Genomic DNA, 6,719 nt, shown 5'->3' with positions numbered 1-6,719 from the left:
CAGGGGATGTACTGTATGGTGATTAACATAATATAATAAAATAAAATTAATTATAAAAAAAAAGAATTAAACCTTTTCTTCTAAACCTTGATCCTAAAAAGAGACAAAACCCCACCAAAAAGAATTACAGACTAATATCCCTGATGAACATGGATGCAAAAATTGTCACCAAAATACTAGCCAATAGGATCCAATAGTACATTAAAAGGATTATTCACCACACCCAAGTTTTATTCCTGGGCTAGCAAGGATGGTTCAAGATCTGCAAATCAATCAGTGTAATACACTACATTAATAAAAGAAAAGACAAGAAACATATGATGCTCTCAATAGATGCAGAAAAAGCATTTGACAAAATACAACATCGTTTCTTGATTAAAACTCTTCACAATATAGGGATAGAGGGAACACACCTCAATATCATAAAAGCCATCTATAAAAAGCCCACAGTGAAAAAACGGAGAGCTTTTCCCCTAAGGTCAGGGACACGTCAGGGATGGCCACTCTCACCACTCTTGTTCAACATAGTATTAGAAGTCCTAGCCTCAGCAATCAGACAACAAAAAGAAATAAAAGGCATCCGAATCAGCAAAGAAGTCAAAGTCTCTCTCCTCACAGATGAGATTTTACTCTTTGTGGAAAACCAAAAACTCCACCTCAAAATTACTAGATTTCATAGAGGAATTCAGGAAAGTGGCAGGATGTAAAATCAATACACAGAAATCAGTTACATTTCTATACACTATGACAATGAGACAGAAGAAAGAGAAATTAAGGAGTCGATACCATTTACAATTGCACCCAAAACCATAAGATACCTAGGAATAAAACCTAACTAAAGAGGCAAAGGATCTGTACTCAGAAAAACTACAAAACACTCATGAAAGAAATTGAGGAAGACACAAAGAAATGGAAACAAATTCTATGCTCATGAATTGGAAGAACAAATATTGTTAAAATGTCTATGCTACCTAGAGCAATCTATGCATTCAGTGCAACCATAGCAATCCCTAGCAAAATACTAACTTTGTTCAGAGTGGAACAAATAATCCTCAAATTTGTATGGAACCAGAAAAGACCCCGAATAGCCAAAGGAAAGAAAAACTACAAAACACTCATGAAAGAAATTGAGGAAGACACAAAGAAATGGAAACAAATTCTATGCTCATGAATTGGAAGAACAAATATTGTTAAAATGTCTATGCTACCTAGAGCAATCTATGCATTCAGTGCAACCATAGCAATCCCTAGCAAAATACTAACTTTGTTCAGAGTGGAACAAATAATCCTCAAATTTGTATGGAACCAGAAAAGACCCCGAATAGCCAAAGGAATCACAATTCTGGACTTCAACCTCTATTACAAAGTGGTAATCATCAAGACAGTACGGTACTGGCACAAATATAGACATACAGATCAATGGAACAGAATAGAGAACCCAGAAATGGCCCTCAACTCTATGGCCAACTAATCTTCTACAAAGGAAGAAAGAATAGCCAATGGAAAAAAGACAGTCTCTTCAACAAGTGGTGTTGGGAAAATTGGACAGCCACATGCAAAAGAATGAAACTAAACCATTTTCTTACACCATACACAAAAATAAACTCAAAATGGATGAAGACCTAAATGTGAGACAGGAAACCATCAAAATTCTAGAGGAGAACACAGGCAGCAGCCACTCTGACCTCAGCCACATCAACTTCTTGCTAAACATGTCTCCAAAGGCAAGGGAAACAAAAGCAAAATTAACTATTGGAAATTCATCAAGATAAAAAACTTTTGACAGCCAAGGAAACAGTCGACAAAACCAAAAGATAACTGACAGAATGGGAGAGAAGGTATTTGCAAATGTCTTGTCAGATAAAGGGCTAGTATCAAAATCTATAAAGAACTTATCAAACTGAACACCCAAAGAACAAATAATCCAATCAGGAAGTGGGCAGAAGACATGAACAGACATTTCTCCAAAGAAGACATACAAATGGCCAAAAGACACATGACAAAATGCTCAACATCGCTTGGCATCAGGGAAACACAAATCAAACTACAATGATATACTACCTCACACTGTTCAGAATGGCTCACATTAACAAGTCAGGAAACAACAGATGTTGGTGAGGGTGTGGAGAAAGGGGAACCCTCTTACACTGTTGGTGGGAATGCAAGCTGGTGCAGGCACTCTGGAAAACAGTATGAAGTTTCCTCAAAAAGTTAAAAATAGAGCTACCCTATGACCCAGCAATTGCACTACTGGGTATTGATCCCAAAGATATAAATGGAGTGATCCCGAGGGGCACATGTACCCCAAAGTTTATGCAGCAATGTCCACAATAGCCAAACTATGAAAAGAGCCCAGATGTCCATTGACTGATGAGTAGATAAAGAAGATGTGGNAAAGGAGCCCAGATGTCCACTGACTGATGAGTAGATAAAGAAGATGTGGTATGGGGCACCTGGGTGGCTCAGTCCATTAAGCGTGTGTCTTCAGCTCAGGTCATAGGTTCCAGCCCTGAGTCTGGCTTCCTGCTCAGTGGAGAGTCCTCTTCTCCTTCTGCCCCTCCCTCTGCTGTGGTGTCTCTCTCTCTCTCTCTCTCTCTCTCACATGCTCTCTCTCAGAAATAAATAAGTAAAATCTTTAGGGAAAAAAGAAGATGTGATATATATATAATGGAANATGGAATACTACTCAGCCATCAAAAAAATGAAATCTTGCCATTTGCAACAACATGGATGGAACTAGTGGGCATTATGCTCAGCAAAATAAGTCCATCAGAGAAAGGCAACTATCATATGATCTCACTCATATGTGGAATTTAAGAAACAGAACAGGGGATCATGGGAAGGGAGGGAAAAGTAAAATAAGATGAAATCAGAGAGGGAAACAAACCATAAGAGGCTCTTAATCATAGGAGGAAATAAACTGAGGGTTGCTGGAAGGGAGGAGCGTGAGGAGATGGGGTAACCGGGTGATGGACNAGGAGATGGGGTAACTGGGTGATGGACCTTAAGGAGGGCACATGATGTAATGAGCACTAGGTAGTATATAAGACTGATGAATCACTGAACTCTATCTCTGAAATGAATAATACACGATATGTTAATTAATTGAATTTAAATTAAAAAAGCTTGTCTAAATCATATGATTAGACATTTAGAAACCTAATATTTTGCCGTTTGTAGGAAAAGTAGATTTCCCAAACATCGCTGGTTTACCTTACTTTATTTAACATACAAATAAAAATATGTACAATTAACTTTAGATAAAATAAATGAATGATACTCAGTAATAAAAATGAAAAAAATACCAAAGAAATGAAAAATATAAATAAATCTTATTAAGAATAATTACTAAATTCAAAAATTGAAAATAATATAATAATAAAGATCACTATAACTTTTTATTTCATGCTATAAGTACATAACATTTCAAACAAGATACCATTGTATTGTAAAAAGAAAAAAAAGAAAAAAATATTAAAGAATATAGGGTGTTGCCTGGCTGGTTCAGTCAGTAGAGCATGTGACTTTTGATCCTTGTGGGTTCAAGTCCCATGTTGGGTGTAGAGATTACTTAAAAAAATAAAATATTTAAAAAAAAAAGATGATAGCTACAGCAGATATAAAGACTACCACTCCTTCTGTGGTTGAGATAGAACACTTGAGGGAAAGGCTCTCATACGGCTAAGATACAGCTTAAATGGAAGGATACAGCCATGGCCAACTGGATGGCAGAGAAGTCAATTTGGTGTAAGAGAGGCAAGACTTGCTGGGAATCTACCTTCTAGCACTTACTAGATATTCATTCACGAAGGTATTAAAGAAAGTTCTTCACCTGAATGTATCTCATTGGAGGCACTCTATTGTAAAACCACTCAAGGAGGGTTTATGGTGGAAGCTGCTGACCAATGAGTACTGCTAGTTTTTGTGTACTGCAGGAGTTAGGGACTGAGAAGTTGCAGGCACTGCAGGAGCCAGGTGCTGGAGAAGGTGTATACCCTGGAGGAGCCCACCAAGAGGGATCATGGGAATAAGAAGCAAAACCCTTACTTCCTGCAGTGTTTCCCCAGTACTCTCTATTGATAAAGCTGATCATCAGGCCAGCTGGTAAAGCAAAGCTATTAAAAGGACACAGATCCTTTTTTTACAGAGCAAGCAAAACTTTTGAATTTGGAGGTGAGATTCAATTAATCAATAACTGGCAGAGTGACATAAATGCATAAGGGCAATTATCTATGATCCCAAAGCAGTTATGCTTGAAAATGTGATGTTCATCACATTTGGTGATAAGCATCTCCAGAAAACTAGCTACAAGTAGGTCAGGAAAGGTGATATGGGAAGGGAGGGGTGGTTTGTGGAAGACACATGACATGCATTGCAGTTGGATGTATAATATTAATAGCATGATAAAAAAAACAGAAGAAAATGGAAAGAAATGAATGCAAACACCCAATTACTTGTTATGTAGCTATGCAGTTCTTGATGGCTTCTAAATCAAGTGATAGATTTTACTTAATACATAAGTGGGACAAGGAAGTTTTAAGTAAAAGTCTAAGGAATTCAAAATGTCCTCTAGAAATATTACTCCAATATGTAGTGAGCAAGACAGATAAAGCGATGTCCATGGGCCTTATCTCTTACCATGAAACACTTTTATTTCTACTAAAATAAAAGTATGCATAGAGAAGCAAATGGAGGAGGGAATAAACATATAAACTGGTGCTTGGAAATACCTCTAAATCAGCCCGTAACTTACTGCCCTTACTTTCCCCTATGTACTTATGAGCAGAATCAGCCATAGGTGATACAATACACAGGAAGGATCATTGTAAAAGAGGTCACATGGGTCTATAGCAAAAAAGAAAATTATCCTTGACCATTCTGTAACTTTATATCTAATTTTTTAATATATGGTCATTACTCGATTAGAAAAATTGTGTGTATTCAATATTCTTCTCTGTTAGCTTTAATTGTGGTGAAGTTTTAAACTCAATTCAGTGCACTGTATACTGAATGTAGAGCCAAAAGATATGAATTCAGATCTAGACTGTGCTGTCTATTATGCATATAATGTTAAGCAATAAAACTGACCTTTTAAACAGACATGTTAATGCAGCACATGACTACCATAGGGATAAAATGAAATAATGTAGGTGAAACATTTTTATTAATTGGAGAGCACTGTATAAATACAAGGCTTTTATTCTGATTTAATTTAAGTGTGTTGAGGGATGCTAGTATTCTAAATAACAAAGACTTATCTGTTAAGGAATCAATTTTTAAGATTTATCTAGGATATCTTTTATTAAGGATATCTTCCTCATGGATATCCAGGAGGAAATCCATTTTTCTCCCCTGATCTGAGCAAGGAAGAACACAGTGTCAAAATTGAGGCTATTGATAGGCATTTCATAAATGTAGGCACATTCCTTATTTGATCTTATAATTACTCTAAGTTTTATGTTTTTCAAATAAACATGCTTCAAAATATTTTTGACATTTTATTAAATGTATATCTGTACCCTCTTCATTTTTTATAGATGTAATCATTCAAGTGACATTACAAACTTACTCTTAACTTTCCAAAATTTATAATTCTTAACCTTCTTTTTGACATATTTTACATTCTAAACCANTTAAACCATAGGAATTTAATATGTTTTAAAATACTTATTTTTAGTTTAAGTTTAAATAAGTTTAAAACTTCCCTGCTGATAAACGTACACTATAAATAAAAGCTTACAAATAAGTATTATTTTTGTAGAAAACTGCTTTACATGGGTCACATATCTCAAGTAATGGAAGTTAAAGAATGTAATTTCTGTCTTCATTAATTAAAAAAATATATATTCAGCACTCATTTGCATTTGCTCAAAGAACCCAGCAATCATCATTGTTTTGGATTATGCTGTATCAAAATGAAATGAGCTTCATAATGTAGCCCTAAACTGGCATTTTATCCCAGAAGTCGAAGGGAGATTTTGCCAGGATAAGAATAACAAAACAAGACTTGATACTTGAACTTTATCCACTTTCATATAGTGTATCTCTTTGCGGAATAAATAAATACAAAAAGTGAAGCAGTGTGAGGGCCTTGAGCAAAATGCAAACCAGAGGCTAAAATATAAAAGCGGAAATTTCCCTATATTTATCCAGAATGAGCAAGTCATGCCACCATATTTCTGATTTTAGTTGAAGTAAGCCTAAGTGTTGCATGATGGAGAATGATCCTGAAATAGAATGACCTAGTTAAGTATTATGAAAAAGCTAAAGGTACCATAACATAATTGAAGAAAGAGAAAATGAAAATATCAGTGTTTGATGCAATTGGAAAAATACTGTTTTTGATCACATCAAGATGGTAATTAGCTTACTAATAAATTTAGGTCACTGAAACTATTGGACTATTAAATAGATTTAGAATTAAAAGCTATTGATTTATTCAGGTGATGTGTATCTTTCCCTCATTATACACTATAATGATTTTACCTACACAGCAAAACATGAATCTTTTTGCTAATTACAAAAACTGCACAAAAGATGATGCTTTATTTTTCAGAAGCCCTTTAAGTTTAGATAGATAGATAGATAGATAGATGATAGATAGATATCATAATGTTAAAAACATGTTCCTTAAATTGATTGCTATTGTTGATAATCCCACTCCCCAAACTCTTAAAATCAGATTAAAAACTAACTTCAGGGGATTTCATTTTCTGTTT

Source organism: Ailuropoda melanoleuca, chromosome 15 (genome assembly GCF_002007445.2).
Source record: "Ailuropoda melanoleuca isolate Jingjing chromosome 15, ASM200744v2, whole genome shotgun sequence".
NCBI lineage: Eukaryota > Metazoa > Chordata > Mammalia > Carnivora > Ursidae > Ailuropoda > Ailuropoda melanoleuca.
This window is presented reverse-complemented; position numbering follows the sequence as displayed.